The sequence below is a fragment of the Plecotus auritus genome, assembly GCF_963455305.1.
Source record: "Plecotus auritus genome assembly, chromosome: 14".
NCBI classification, from domain to species: Eukaryota; Metazoa; Chordata; class Mammalia; order Chiroptera; family Vespertilionidae; genus Plecotus; species Plecotus auritus.
In genome coordinates this window covers 9399509-9416112 of record NC_137780.1, presented here as the reverse complement: position 1 = coordinate 9416112, position 16604 = coordinate 9399509, and the positions used below count along the sequence as shown (strand labels likewise).

General features: G+C 41.0%; 1 long non-coding RNA gene across 1 annotated transcript in view; it reads right to left on the bottom strand.

The window, feature by feature from the left end:
- Window positions 1-16604, bottom strand: part of LOC308238810 — a 428511-nt gene that overhangs the window by 156910 nt on the left and 254997 nt on the right. Inside the window, exons 5-6 of the long non-coding RNA XR_013959622.1 lie at window positions 14535-14664; window positions 864-976 (exon numbers count right to left, since the gene is read on the bottom strand). This is a non-coding gene — a long non-coding RNA (uncharacterized lncRNA). The remainder of the gene's footprint in view (window positions 1-863; window positions 977-14534; window positions 14665-16604) is intronic.

Genomic DNA, 16604 nt, shown 5'->3' with positions numbered 1-16604 from the left:
CCACACTGGGGATCCAGCCCACAACCCAGGCATGTGCCCTGACCCGGAATCAAACCGTGACCTCCCGGTTCATAGGTCAACGCTCAATCATTGAGCCACGCCGGCTGGGCCAGACCTTCCTTCCTGGTGTTTCTGTTGCCCATTCTGCATTATCCCTGTTGTGGTTCCTAACATAGCTCTAAGTAATTGTTCTCATGGCAACTTGGTTTTTTTCTTTGGGAGTCCAGGGCTTGGCAGAGAGTCTGCCCGTTAGAGGCACTCAATACCAATGTTAAGCGTGTTTCTATGCCGAGAAAACTTCTGCAGGATGAAATTCTGTCATGTAACATTTTAGCTGTATTATTTTTCTGCTGCAAGGTCGCTTCAGAAATAAGGTCACATTAACATTGAAAACTTTAAAACTGCCATTTTCTCTGGTTTTTAAAGTACCTCCCAGAGACAGGGCAGATATTACTATTATTCCCATTTGAAAAATGACAAAACTGATCTAGAAAGGAAAACGAACTTGCAGAGGGTGGTCAGAGGTTTATCAGCATGACCACACTCAAAGCGCACAATTCAGCAATCCTGTTTGGGCCATTCTGCTTCCTACCGCTGTCCATCGATCGTATGGCCACTGATACCATTGATGACGTGGCTTTCTAACAGAGCCACTGAGACCACTAAGAATTCTGGATCTACCAAAGCCCGCCCAAATAGCTTTGGCTGTCGACACAAAGACTGAGACCTGCCCGAGGTGGGAGAGATAACGGCTACTTAAGAAGAGTAGATAGCATAGGAGATAACACTTCCCAAGAATACACAATGGAGTCCAAATATGCTGTGCATTGGAATACGTTGTATATGTAAAACCCCTGGATTACCTTTTCGTGGAAGGCTGAGCAAATCTCCATGTTGTTGGGCTGTAGGGGCTATTCCAGATGGGATTTCCATGCAGGGATTATCATGGGTCAGCAATTCCTGCCTCTTCCAACCTCTGGAAAAATGTAAAAGGTAAGTTATTAAGTGACAACTTGAACACATTCAAGGAGGACACCCACCTTGAGAGACATTCAGCAAAATGAGGACCCTCCCCCTTTACAAAACACCTTTTATTTGTTATTTAAAAAAATATATTTTTATTGATTTCAGAGAGAGGAAGGGAGAGGGAGAGAGAGCTAGAGACATTAATGATGAGAGATGATGAGAGAGAGAGTCACCGATTGGCTGCCTCCTGCACGCTCCCTACTGGGGATCGAGCCCGCAACCCAGGCATGTGCCCTGACCAGGAATTGAACCATGACGTCCTGGCTCATAGGTCCACGCTCAACCACTGAGCCACACTGGCTGGGCACAGAACACCTTTTAGAAATGGGTTTTTTTAAACAAGAACTTAGTTTGACTATCTGGTCATTGCTAGCCTTTCTATGATCCACTATTACAGCAGTGCTTGGAATAACTATTGCCTGATGGATTCAATTTGTTCCCTCCTCTGAATTTATTTGCTGTGTAGACACAACTTTGGTGGAACCTGTTGGACTAGGTAACCCAAAGGGAACTTTCCGATGTGGTGGGGCCCCCGCCCATCCTTACCCAAATTTCCTACTGGAATTTTGGAAAGCACTGACCACTTTTTTATTTTCTCTCTAAGTGTACCACACCTCAAATTCTCATTTTTCCACTCTGTGGGCAATTCTTTCTTTCTGATCACTGTTCTCCATCAAAGCAAACCCGACAACTCCAGGTACTTCCCTTAAATACTTTAGCAGCTGGACCTTGGCACCTATACCGGGTCAAAGGAAGCAAGATCACCTTTGGTGCGCTCTCCTAAGCCACCGATTCTGATTAGTGTGAGGAAAAGCACAAAGGACTGCCAGGGAAACAAACCGCATCCCTAGCCCCTGGGCTCCAGCTGGGGAAAGCTTCCTGTGGGCTCCCGGAACAGACCTGCTGCCTTGTGACCAGGTCTTGGTTGGAATTCAGGGAGCAGTAACGGGAGGATACGCCCTTCTGATTCAATGACCAGAGGGACTTCGGATAATTAAGTTCTCCGCTGTCATTCTAACACTAGACAGATGCATTTTTGTCATCGTGGACACAAATAGAGCTGGGGATGCCCATGGAACAGGCCATGACTGCTAACTTTGGCTCTTTGGTGGGGTGCCAGTGTTTTGAAAATGTCCCCTTGTTCTTTCATCAAGGAGCATCCTCGATTCGGTTGGTGCTTTGGTTGAGGAATCAGCCTGGTCCCCATTTTACAAATGCATTGCTCCTGACTAAGAAAGCAAAGCAACCGCCCAGGACCCACGTCTGCTGCTTTTTGGATTTGCATCTCTCTCTCCTGCACCTGAACATGGCAATTTCCTCTTTCATAACGTTGCTTATAGACACATTCTTTTTGAGGGACTCTCTTGGATCCATTTGCGATTATGAAGTAGTTCAAGACCAAACCAGCTGAGGTGTTGGGTAGAAACTGACCATAGGATGCAGTTCTTGGGTACGAATAAAAGTGTGACTCATGCCCTAGTCGGTTTGGCTCAGGGGATAGAGCATTGGCCTGCAGACTGAAGGGTCCCAGGTTCGATTCCAGTCAAGGGCATGTACCTTGGTTGCGGGCACATCCCCAGTAGGAGGTGTGCAAGAGGCAGCTGATGGATGTTTGTCTTTCATCAATGTTTCTAACTCCCTATCCCTCTCCCTTTCTCTCTGTAAAAAACCAATAAGATGTATTTTTTAAAAAAGTGTGACTCAGTTTGACTTACTAGCATCCACAGAACTGTCAGTGTACCATGGGGAAAAGCAGCATTAAGGAGGACTAGAATCAACATATGGGATCCTGAGAAACCCTCAACATTGGCTTTTAGGCAGTATCCTCTTTACCCTTGCTAGATCTCTTTGGTGAAAACATGGGAAGTAGTCTTATCTCCCCAACTGGTGGCATTTTTCTTATCCTCCTCACTGTCTCTACCCACACCATGTGCTCAATACATTTCTTGAACAGACAAGTCAATTTCAGAAGAATATCAGTTCACTCTATCTGGTGTCAGATTTGCACTGGTTTTGCCTGATAAGAGTGTCTATATGTTATATAACTTACTACTTATGTATACAGCCTTTATCAATGAAACCCACAATGAATGCACAGAAATTTAAAAAATTAGAATATCAAAGAATGAGTGAAATTTAAAAATCTGTTCCAACTCCTTTGTTTTACTGGTGCATAAACTAGATCCCAGATAATGAATTGACTAACAAATATCTATGAGGAAATTTAGTAATAAAGGGGATTGAAATATGCTCCCCCAAAATATGTCACCTTGGCGTATAGATTATTTTGAGCTGAAGGCAATGGAGGATCAACTAATGTATAAAGGAGCCTTCTGAGAACTTCTCTTAACTGGTACAAGCAGAAACTTCTCAGAAATGAGGACAGCCATCATCCTCATTCCAGAGGATTCTTGTGGCCATGAAGAAGATGGAAAGTCGGCACTGAGAGGAGATTGATTTAGTAAATGAACCTTACTAAAATAATTCTTATTTTCAATTAGTCTCCTCAGAGAGTAAGCTTTCCACAGTTTACTGCCTCTGTAGACCCAAAGCCCCCTTTTCTTTGACTAGTCACTTCTCCACAATTTATTGCCCTTTGTTAAAATGGTATGTAAACTTCCAAGTTTAACTGCTTCAATGGGGTTTTCACTTCTCTTTTTTGTGACGTCCCCATGCACATAAAAATATTGACATCAATAAAAAACACACACACATACTTTTTCTTCTGTTAATCTCTTGTTAGTTTAATTCATAGGTCCCAGCTACAGAATTTAGGAGCGTGAAGGAAATTTTTTTTTCTTTCCTTACAGTGGCTAAGTTAAGACTAAGATTCCCTGGTCTTTTGATACTCTGTTTGGCATTCAAAAGAAAATGTAAAAAAAACAAAGTCATATGCTGTTTATGAAAGTTTCTCAAGGTATTAAAAATTGTTTATCATGTTTATAGTTTGTTTCTGTTTCTTGTTGAGAATGTCTTGAGGAACGAGGAGAATGAAATAATTTAAAATTAAGATTGGGTCTACTAGAAATGATTGAGTTTACTATTTTCTTTGAATTCACTGGGCAATTTTCACATAATGAAAATGGATCAACTCAGAAAAAAATTCTGGGGTGCCTGTCCCACATCCACCATCACTTCCACCTGGTAAGTGTTTATGTAAATGAGTATAGGATAGCATTGTAAAAAGCTCACGCTTTCAAGTCAGGTAGACCCCGGTTAATCCATTGATTTATGACCTAAAGACTGGTTATGAGAGCTTTGACAGTATTATTTGTAGTGTGTATTGACCCAGCAGACAAATTGCTTGAGGGTTCTGAAATGTCACTGATATTCATCTTAGTCCTTCGAAAAGCTGCATGATTTCTGCAGCTTCACTTAAGAGACGGTAGAAAATCCAGAAGAGATTGAGCAGAGTGAGCCTCCACGCTCGGTTTCCTGCGTTCGTCAGTGAAATCCAGCCTGGGCTTTAGAGAAAGCGCTGCCATTTTTCATAAGCGGGGCAAGATGCTGATGGAATCCCTTTGGTATGGCATGCAGAAGGGAACTGACTCAAGGAGGCCTACACTGCTTATTTATGTGTAGAGTTTAATGCTAAAAGGTGCCATTAAAGGTGAAGACCGCATCTAGTGTCAAAGCAGTTAAAATATTAAACATCCCTAATGACTGCTTTTAAGTCATTGCTATTCCTTACAAAAACAAACCAGTGCTAGATTAAGTGCGGGGCACTCACGTGACAAATGATACCAGTCATCTGGATTTCTCATTACAGAGCTTCTGCCAAGTTCAGACTCTGCCAAGGATGATTTAACCATTCAGAGTGTCAAACTGACCTTGAACTTGGGGAGGAGGTGGGGGGAAGCCTCAGTGCCTGAGCATTGTTTTCCTGAGTTCTAAAATATGGAGGAGATGAAGCCGTAAGTTTGACCACCTTTCTTCACCCCCGCAGTAAAAATCTTCACCCTGCCTAATGGCACCATTAAAACTGTGTGTGCTGGAGGCCTCATTAGCTTCCACATATTAAATCAAAGAAATACTTTTAAGAAAGGTTTTAGAGGACAATGGGAGAAAACAAAGATAGAGGGATTAGAACTCCAGAGCTGGCAGAATGAAAGATGATGATTGTTTAATTGGAAGTGTCTGTTTGTGTGTGTTTTTGCTGCCCTGAGAAATATTAGGCTGCAGTGGTAAGCCTGTGGAGTAACAGGGAAGGAAATATTGTCTGAGCCATGGGGCTGCAATTCTGAATGCATTAAAAAAAAAGGTACTGAGTTCTTCTCAACATAAGTAAGCACAAATAATTAGTGTTAAATGCTCCCTTGTCGCTCTGCTATTGGACTAATAGATATAATTGTTGTAGAGCTCAAGGAATTAAACTTCACATCATTCCAGTCGTGAGCAGTTGCTATCTAATCATAGTTATCATTAAGTCACCACTCTTTTTTTTTTTTTTAATATATCTATTGATTTCAGAGAGGAAGGGAGAGGGAAAGAGAGAAACATCAATGATGAGAGTGAATCATTGATTGGCTGCCTCCTGCACATCCCCTACTGGGGATCAAGCCCGAAACCCAGACTTGTACCCTTGACCGGAATCGAACCTGTGACACTTCAGTCTGTAGGCTGATGCTCTATCCACTGAGCCAAACCAGCTAGAGCAGGCATCCTCTTTTAGGCTGAATGAAGCTGCATGTCATGGGGATGGCTAAAGGGTTCTTAAAATATTCTGGAAGTAGTTTGTTGTTTGTAGTATCTAGATCAGTGGTTCTCTACCTTCCTAATGCCGCGGCCCTTTAATACAGTTCCTCATGTTGTGGTGAGCCCCAACCATAAAATTATTTTCGTTGCTACTTCATAGCTGTAATTTTGCTACTGTTAATCAATCGTAATGTAAATATCTGTGTTTTCCGATGGTCTTAGGTGACCCTGCTAGCGGTTCTCAACCTGTGGGTCGTAACCCACAGGTTGAGAGCCACTGCTGTAGAGCCTAAGACCATCGGAAAACACAGATGTTTATATTACAATTCATAACAGTAGCAAAATTACAGCTATGAAGTAGCAACGAAAATAATTTTATGGTTGGGGCTCACCACAACATGAGGAACTGTATTAAAGGGTCGTGGCATTAGAAAAGTTGAGAACCACTGATCTAGATCATGCTTTCGGAGGGAGAGGAGGAAGTTTTGCCAAGTCCCACAGCACACACACTGCAGACAATCTTTCTTGAAGCATGGGTGGTGGACTGAAGAACCAATGTCCTCCAGGAAGGAGCTGGTGGTTGGTGGGAAGTGAAATTCATGAGATTTCTCACTTATCCAAACTGTTCTACAAGTCACAAGGGAACAACTTCTCCACCTAGACCTGGCATTTGCTGATGAATTGTCTGCCTGCTTTGGAAGTCCAGCTTGTGGATTCCATATGGTGATGGTTTCCCCACACCTTCTGACTTCCCCTAAAGCCATTGAAGTCCCAGGGAGACACTTGGGACCATTCTATTAGTAAGAATTGAGCTCTTTTGCATGAGCATCTACTACTTGTCAGGCACTGTTTTACATGATATCAAGTTTAACTTACTATTCATGCAAAGCTTATAAGGGAAGTTGTAACCCCATTGACCTATTGGGTCTCAAAGAGAATTTAAGGTTGTTACTTAAGATTGCACAACTAATATTCAAAAGAAGCGAGGTTTCAATTAGGCCTGCATCACTGCGGAGCCGTTTTCTACTCCACGCTGTCCATGTCTGTCCCGATCAGTCACCCTGCTGGGCAGAGGTGTTGTTAGTTATTACTTTTCTTCATTATATCTCATTTCTTTACTTATATAGTTATGAATTTAGAAGAGGCTAAAGAATCTTTCATTGAAGTTTTTTTGGGGGGAGGGGTCTGTTTTTTAAATCAAAGCTAATTTGGAAGAATGGCTTGCATGCCATCTACTCAGAAGCTGCTCGGTGAGCCTGGGATTCCAGGAACCAGCACTAAACTTGACCTTCATTCATCTGTAAGTTCTTTGCTAGAAAAGAGGTTTGAGAACTCGATGAAAAGTAGTCACTTCTTGGTCACAACTATATGATACATTTATTGGACACATTCATCACCCTTAGGTTCTTAATGTGATTTTTTTCAAGGGGTCTTGAAGGGAAAGGTTAAAAAAGAATGGGCTATGCCATTTTTGAATAATCAGGAAGATTCACTATCTGGACAGGATTTCAGAAATTCTGGATACCCACAGCCCCTAAGCATTTCAGTTCTGGCCCTCTTCTCTGTTCTCCATCTACATGTCCCAACACTTCTCTATTTATTTTGGGGCTGAAAAAGTTTGCAACTCATTGTTTATACTGCTAAGAGTCGCTTCTTTGAATTGCCTTCCCTAGTTGAAGGGCAAAATTATGCTGGGGGCAAAACTGTAAGAAAGTTAAAGTTTATCCTTGGCACCATTCTGACCTGCCCCGCCCCAGCCCCCATTCTTGGCCTTGTAATTGGTTTCTATTACTTGTGCCCAATGGTGTCGTATTTCCCCATCTTCTATCCAGGATAAAGTGTTCAGTAAACTCATTTATACTAAAGAATTCTTAAATTAATAATACACTTTTCAGCAGTTTTCTTTTTAAATCTTAGGAGAAAAAAACCTAGGGATAGGATCAATAATGATTTCAAAAGGTATAAAGGATTCATTGTAGTGGACAAATGCTGTGTGTGTGTGTATGTGAGTGTGTTGTATGCATATGTTATTCACACAATCACTTCCTTATGTGGCACCACACACACACTTCACCCACTTGGGGCCAGGGATGGGTATGTGAACCAGGATGGCTGAGTCTCTCAGTTACAATGAATTGTAAATCACCAATTCTCATCCTACTTTGGGGTTGGTTTTTGAGCTAGGTTGATTCCAGTTTTCTGGTACTTAGAATTTAAAGGATCCTGACCGACACCTGAATGGCATGATATAACATACCTTTGAGTGAGATATTTTTGGGTGGACCATATTCCTGTTGCCTCTCTTCTACCTTCGGAATGTTGCTTTGCTATTACTTTTGAAAAGTAATGCTATGTTGACATCACAACCTGCAGTTATTTGCCAGTGGGCAGCTGTGATGTTTTTCTTTTTCTTTTTTTAAATATATTTTATTGATTTTTTTTTTTTACAGAGAGGAATGGAGAGGAATAGAGAGTTAGAAACACTGATGAGAAAGAAACATCGATAAGCTGCCTCCTGCACACCTACTGGGATGTGCCCGCAACCAAGGTACATGCCCATGACCGGAATCGAACCTGGGAACTTTCAGTTCGCAGGCCAACGCTCTATCCACTGAGCCAAACCGGTTAGGGCAGCTGTGATGTTTTTCACCATTTCTTGGTGTCTTCAACCTGATTCAATTCAATTCAATTCCGTTTAATTAATCTGGATGAGGTGCTCAATGAGTTACTCTTCTAGAAGGTAAGCAGTAAACCGTTTAGGTCACTTTGTAGGGAAACAGCTCTTTCACTTATAGGGGTTTGGAAAGTATAAGCTACCATTTCCGATTCTGAGTGACAACCCATACATCTTTTACTAGTAAGTCCATCTGTCGAGAATTGGCGAAAATCAATGACTTGCCTCTGTTTTGACCTTTGATGCGACGTGAGGTCTTTGGTAAGTAGAAGATGGGACTGCTGATGACAAGCTGGTGCTTGACACGTCCACTGAAAGGAAAAAGATCACTTACATTCATATTTCTAGTCCTGGGTGGTCATATGAGTTTTTCAACAGCATTGCCAACACTCCAATTAATGAAAGACTACACAAACATGAGATGAAAGTATGAATCCTCTGGTTCTTGTTTTGAATGTCTATTTATTCGAAGTGATTATGACTGTGTATTTATTTATATGTGTGTATGTAAACTGACACAACCCCATGGCAGAATCTATAAATAGTGATAATAACCATCCTAGATAAATATCACAGGGATTCCAGTGGAAGGAGAGATCAAACCGGTGGGGCTGTTATCTCTCGTAATGACACTTCCTTTTTAATTTTTTAATATGACTTTGTTTTTGGCTCCTAGACTGTTGACATTGAGTGTGACTCAGCCTTTGCCCTGAGGACCTTCCGTTCTCCTAGCCTCTGACTTTTGCTTTCCATCTGGGGGCTGGGGTCCTCTCTGCACCTCCACGCTCCCAGTGCAGTGAGGGGTCCTGGGTGGGAAGCCCCAGTCATGAAGGCAGGTCTGATGGGTGGTTGCTGTTGCTATCTGGGCACCAAGTCAATGTCTGAGCATGTCAGCTGAGGACATTCTCACACTCGCTTCGAGTGGACCAAGCTCTACAAATCAGTCAGATGAAAAATTCAGACAGTCACCTGGTGCTTTTGTCTATAAGTCAACAAATAACCAGTATGAATGACTTTTTTTGATGACTTTGACTTAAGGACATGTCTTACACAACAAAAGCCAGCATGTTTTCTTAGATTAGCTTGACTGGTTAAGAAAGTCATATAGAAAAATAAAGAATTAATTTTGTATATTGACTCAAATTTAAACGAGCAACTTCACTTTTTGTGTGTGACTGATTTGAATCAAATCTTAATTTTATGTCATCCATAACCTAAATGAGATCAATTCTTTGATGATAACAAATTATGTTAGTAGTAAGAGCCTTTAATATGTTCATAGCCTTACTCAGGTCCTTTTCATTGGCACAATGGGTAATTTTTATTCATTGTATATTAGACTGTGACTGTATATGTACATTTTATTGGTCAGTTTGATTATAACAATCTGTGTATTTATGAAAAAGAAAAATACCACAGAAACTATCTTATTTAACACCCATTATTTTTGCTCCAAAATCCACAAACATCATTAAATTGTAACTTTTCCCCTTCCCATTCATATTTTTTAAGTTTATTTTTATTGCTGATACTATTACTGATGTCCCCCTGTCTTTGTTCACCTCCACCCATCCCTCAACACCCCCCATCCTTCTAAGTTTATGGATTGATTATGCTCTCTTTCATCCACCCCAACCCTTGACTTAAATTGTAACTTTTCAATGAGTTATTTCAATTTAAGTTATTTCAACTTAAGTTATTTCAACTTCAGCATTGAATTGTGTTCAGTGCCTTTTGTGACCTAGCCCTGAAAGTCTCACTCCATCACTACCAATACATTGCATCCAGTTTCAAGGGGAGAAAACAAAGACCCCATCTCTCAATATCAAAGTTCTGCTGCAAGAAGCTGTCATTCTGGCCATTTTGAAAATATCACCTGCCACAGTAAGTCATTTTGAGCATTTGGTTTGATGAAATGCTGTCCTTGAGTAAGAAATTAGTAGGAAAACCTTGAGCATGTGGTGCTGATATTTATTGGCTGAAATGTATAAGTCATACACACTTAAAAGAGTGGATAGCATTCATTTATTCACTGTTATAATCAGGCATTACTAGTGACCCAAATACTCCATCTCCCATCCTCAATTTATGGCTCCTAGTCTACAAAATATCCAGCAACATTGAAAGATGGGCCCCACTAATAACAGAAATGAAAAGTCATCTTGAAAACACCACACAGGGTTTTCACGTTTTGTTTTCTCATCTATCCTTCCTTTGAATCAAAGCCCAGCCTGGTAGGGTTTCATAGTCGCTTTCTTTAGGCTGGGTTTAATTGCTGGAGAGGTGTCTTTTGCTAATGAGATTGGGCAATAGATACGGTAACCTGCATTCCTCAGACTGGGGCTCATGTATTTAAAAACATAGCTAAGGGTTAAACAGACGTTTGAAACAGAAGAGCCTTTTTGTGCTTGTTGTTGTTCTCGCTATTATTTTAAACATGAAGCTTCATGTTCCCCAAATACTTATGCCCTTTCATAAGAAAGGGCAGTCCTCCTTGAAATTCTCCAACATGAGCCAGAAAAGACTTTACTGACTATCACCCTCTCACCTGAGTGAGAATTAGTTTCTCTTTGTTCACTGGTGCTATTTTTGCCCCCAAGAGAAATAGTCTCTTATCTCTGCTTTGGCTTTCTTTGCCTTGTTTTCTATTCTTTCACGGATGAAACAATACCAGGGAGACATCAGTTACAATTGCATGTGGTTAACCAGAGTGCAACCCAGTTTTACAAGGCACTCTGATCTGACCACATCACTCCTCTAAATGATTCTCAATTACCTACAATTGCCGTCAACTAAAAGCCCTGTTTGCACACTTTCTAGGGGTGCCTGCACCCCTTCTGCAGCAGGGTCCTGCTACAGGAGGGACCATGGTGTTTTATCAAGCGGACAGTCCCTATGATATAAACTGTTTTCTACAGGAGGGAAGCCAAAGAGACTTCACGTAAGGTCCATGGCATTGACTTTTGTCCGTTACGAATACCACCAGTGTGGTGTTAATATCCAGAATCTAGATGGCACCCCGGGAGTTATGCTTTGGAATAAGAGCTGGTTTGGTTTGATATCAAGAATAGGGGACTTGGAACAGACTGTTGAATCTCAGAGGGAAGGCAGGGGTGGGTGGGTGGGTGGGTGGGAAGAGATCAACCAAAGAACTTATATGCATAACCCATGGACACAGACAATAGGTTGGTGAGGGCCTGGGTGGGGAGCAGGGGCGAACTAGAAGGAGTCACAATAAAGATATTTTTAAAGAGTTTTTTTAAATGTATAAAAATGAAAAAAAAGGGAACTTGGAAAACACAGTTTTCTAAGAAGTATACTTTTTTAACTCTTAGCATTTCTAATCATCAGTTTAGACTAAATTGCAACCAGCTTAACTATTTAACCAGTACTAGTAATTCCTCTAAGTATTTCTCCTTGTGTCTAGATGCTATTAGGGTTACAACCAGAAGTTGTAAACCAACTAGAAGTTTTTCCTGGTTCATAAAAAATGTATGATGATACCTTCATTTCTGGATATCAAAGAGCACCAATGCTCTTGAGAATTTCACTTCAGTTTCCACTGTCTGACTCGAGGCATACATTCAGAAGCTTTTATTGGTGTCTTCTGTGAGGATTAAAGAAAAGGTTGTACATGCACCTCAACCTGGACTTTACATAAAAATCAACCCAAAATGGATTTCAATGTAAGATGATACAACTTTTAGAAAAAAAGTTAGGAGAAAGTCTTTGGAAGCTAAGGCTACATAAAGCTTTTAGACTTGACACCAAAAGCACAATAAGAAGAAAAATTAATAAATTTAGCCCTGGCCGGGTAGCTCAGTTGGTTAGAGCATAATCCCAATATGCCAAAGTTGCGGGTTCGATCCCCAGTCAGGGCACATACAAAAATAACCAATGAATGCATAAATAAGTGGAACAACGAATTGATGTTTCTCTTTCTCAAATCAATAAAAAATAAAAAAACTAATACATTTGAGCTCATCAAAATTAACTTTTGCTCTGCAAAAGACCGCGTGAGGGAGAGACAAAAATCAAGCTACCTATTGGGAGAAAACCTTTGCAAACCACATATCCAACAAAGGCCTTGTATCTAGAATATGTAAAGAACTCTCAACACTCAACAGCAATAACAAAAACAATCCAATCCGAGAATGAGCCAACGTGAACAGGCATTTCGCAGCAAAGGATGTACCGATGGTAAAATAAGCCCATGAAAACATGTTCAACATCACCAGCCATTAGGGAAACGCAAAGTAAAACCACGAGCTATCACGACATGCCTATCAGGGTTAAAATAAACATTCGTGCCTGCACCACGTGCTGGTGAGAATGCAGAGAAGCGAGATTGCTCAGACCCTGGGAATGAAAGTGGCGCAGCCGCTCTGGAAGAGAGCCTGGCACTTTCTTTAAAAACTCAACGTGCACTTACCATATAATTCAGAAATTGTAGCCTTGGGCATCGGGCCCAGGGAAATGCAAACTGATGTTCACACGAAAACCTGTAGATGAACGTTCATAGAAGCTTTATGGGTGATAGGCCCAACCTGGAAACAGCCCAAATGGCCTTCAACAGGTGAGTGGTTGAACAAGCTAGGACACCTCCACACCAGGCATGCTATGCTCTGTAGCAATGAAACTGTTCATACAGGCAGAAGCGGGGATCCATCTTAAGGGAACTATGTGGAGTTTGAAAAACCAATCTCAAAATGCTAATCTGTGTGATCCCATTCACACAACGTTCTTAAAATAACAAAAATGAGCCCTGGCTGGTTTTTGCTCAGTGGTTAGAGGGTCGGCCCATGGACCAAAGGGTCATGGGCTCAATTCCTCAAGGGCACATACCTCAGTTGCGGGTTCATTCCCCACCTCTCGGTGGGGGTGCATACGGGAGGCAACCAGTTGATGTGTCTCTCTCACATCAATGTTTCTCTCTCTCCCCTCCTCCCTCCCTCCCTTTCACTCTTCTCTGAGAATCAATGGAAAAGAATAACCTCAGGTGAGGATTAAAACAAAATAATATGGAGATAGAGAAGATTTTAATGGTTGACAGAGGCTAGGAAGGGAGAGGGGTGTGGAGGTGGCTATAAGGGTTAAAACAGAGGTCTTTGGCCCTTGCCAGTTTGGCTCAGTGGATAGAGCGTCAGCCTGCGGACTGAGGGGTCCTGGGTTCGAATCTGGTCAAGGGCATATGCCCAGGTTGCGGGCTCAATCCCCAGTAGGGGGTGTGCAGGAGGCAGCCGATCAATGATTCTCTCTCATCATTGATGTTTCTATCTCTCTTTCCCTCTCTGAAATCAATAAAAATATATTTTAAAAAAACAAAATAACAGAGGTCTTTGGAGACAGAATAGTTTTGTACTTTGATCTCTGATGATGGTTACAAGAATCTACTAGTATACATGTGATAAAATTGCAAGATATATACAAGTGCCTGCACACACACACACACACACACACACACACACTCTCTCTCACATGAGTGTATGAGTACCCATAAAACTTGTAAACTTGGAATAAGCCCCCTAGATTGTGTCATTGGCGTTTTCCTGGTTGTGCTACTGCACCAGAGTCTTGCAGGATGGTACCACTGAGGAAAACTGGGTGAAGGGAACATGCACACTCCCCTACCATTTTCCTGCAACTCTCTGGGACTATATAATTACTTCAAGAATAAAACATTATAAAAAGTCATGTGCTGGCCCTGACCGGTTTGGCTCAGTGGATAGAGTGTCAGCCTGTGGACTCAAGGGTCGCAGGTTCAATTCTGGTCAAGGGCATGTACCTTGGTTGTGGTACATCCCCAGTGGGGGGGGCGGGGGTGGGTGCAGGAGGCAGCTGATTGGTGTTTCTCTCTCATCGATGTTTCTAACTCTCTCTCCCTCTCCCTTCCTCTCTGTGAAAAATCAATGAAATATATCTTTTAAAAGAAGTCATGTGCTGGATTCAATTTAAAGTCTAACCCTGTATCTTTAAGGAGTAGGTGTTTATTTCTGCTAAAACGGAGGAATACAGGAGACTAGCAGCAAAACAATAGAAGAAGAGAGGAACATGGGTAGGACTGTAGTTGAGATGATGGGTAATTCATTTAGAAACTCATGGAGGGTCGATATGTGTGATGAGTACTGAGTTTGCTTACCTGTGTTTTCGTGAACACAGTTGTATGAGAATGAGGAGACAGAGGGAAATGCAGCCAAACACATTGGGAAGCCCAGGTCCGGGGCCCCAGTTCCTGCTGGCTCGGTAGCTGCCATTCGCTTCTTCCAGATCTGAGCCCAGAAAAGACAGGAACATAATTAAAAATATGCCAATAGGAATAAATGTATTCGCTCTCCAAATAGATTCAATCGTATTTTTAAGTGTCCCATTTTATATTATCTTTTCTGAAAATCACTTAGGCCTCGAATCAGATGATTTTTGGAAAAAGAAGAGCAGTTTGGGAGCCCAATTTTGAGATATTGTGTGCTCTTACTCTTTCACACAAATAGATAAGCAAGTGTGGAAACTTTTCTTTTTCCACACAAATAGATAAGCAAGTTTTAAAACTGTTTTTTCACTCAAATAGATAAGCAAAATTTGAAACTTTTCCCCACACAAATAGATAAGCAAGTTTTGAAATGTTTCTATAGCTTTTCAGCAATGGTAGTATATATGAAATATATATATATATATATATATATATATATATATATATATATAATTTTCCATGGTTCCAAAAAAATGTCATGCCTTATTAAGAACCTTCAAAAGAGTGCAAGAGTTGCATAATTTATTTTTTGAAAATTGCCACTTATTATAGCAGTAAGGGACTTCTTTAAAGATGATGAAACATCCACACAGAGTACTATGCTGGAAACTGGATATATTACATTTCAATATATTACTGGGGGGATCGCTAGGAAATAAGTGACATGTGTGGAATGGGGGAAAGTATGTAAAGCACCCACCATTTAGCTAAAATGGGGGCATGTGAAAGTAAATATACAGATTTGCTTATATTTAAAAAAAAAAAATCAAAGGAAAAACATAAAACTTAAAAAAATGATTACTTAGCCCAGTCTGTGTAGTTCCGTGGTTGAGCACCGACCTATGAAGGAGGAGGTCATGGTTCAATTCTAAGTCAGGGCATATGCCAGGGTTGCAGGCTTGATCCCCAGTAGGGGGCGTGCAGGAGGCAGCCGATCAATGATTCTCATCTTTGATGTCTCTATCTCTCTCTCCCTCTTACTTCCTCTCTCTGACATCAATAAAAACATTAAAAAAATTAAAAAATGATTACTTAGAGGGGAAGGAGAGAAAAGGTAAAAGTCACAGGGACAGAAAGTCAACTTCTCTCAAAAAAACCCCACATCTGACATTATAACCACATACAGATTTCATACAAATTTAAAATGTAATAAAAGTAAAAAGCAACCCCTAAAAACAGAAAGGAAAATAAAACACATGGACCTAACTAACTATGCATGGAGATGGTGGCATGACCTCACAGAGAAGGTCTCTCTAGGTGACTTTAAAGCCAGGACTCCTAGCCTGGCCAGCGTGGCTCAGTGGCTGAGTATTGACCTATGAACCAGGATGTCAGGGTTCAATTCCCGGTCAGGGCACATGCCCGGGTTGCAGGCTCGATCCCCAGTGTGGGGCATGCAGGAGGCAGCTGATCCATGATTCTCTCTCATCATGGATGTTTCTCTCTCTCTCCCCCTCTCCCTTCCTCTCTGAGATCAATAATAATAATAATAATAATAATAATAATAATAGCCAGGACTCTTACTGAACATTCCAAGGGGGGGGATATTCTTTAAAGACAAAATGAAGCTGAAAAAAATCCTCAACTTTTTCTATGATATGTTTTTGATAATAGTATTAGCACTGTTATTGAGCAATGATTGGATATTTGGTATGAAAGAATTATTAGCTTGTTTTTTGTTTAGATGTGATAATTTTACAGGTATGTTTGAAAAGAATCATTGTCTTTTGGAGAAACATGCTGAAATATTGACCAATGATGCTTAGGTTTGTTTATTTCAAGTAATCTGCCACGGCGGTGGATGAAGTACAGAGGAAGATGGCCATGAGTTGGTCATTCCTGGAGCTGGGTGATGAGCATGTAAGATTCATGCTCTTATTCCCTGCACTTTTGTATCAATTTGAAAATTTTCAAATTAAAATATGAAAAATGTTAAGTAAGAGTTGAAAAATTTAAAACAAA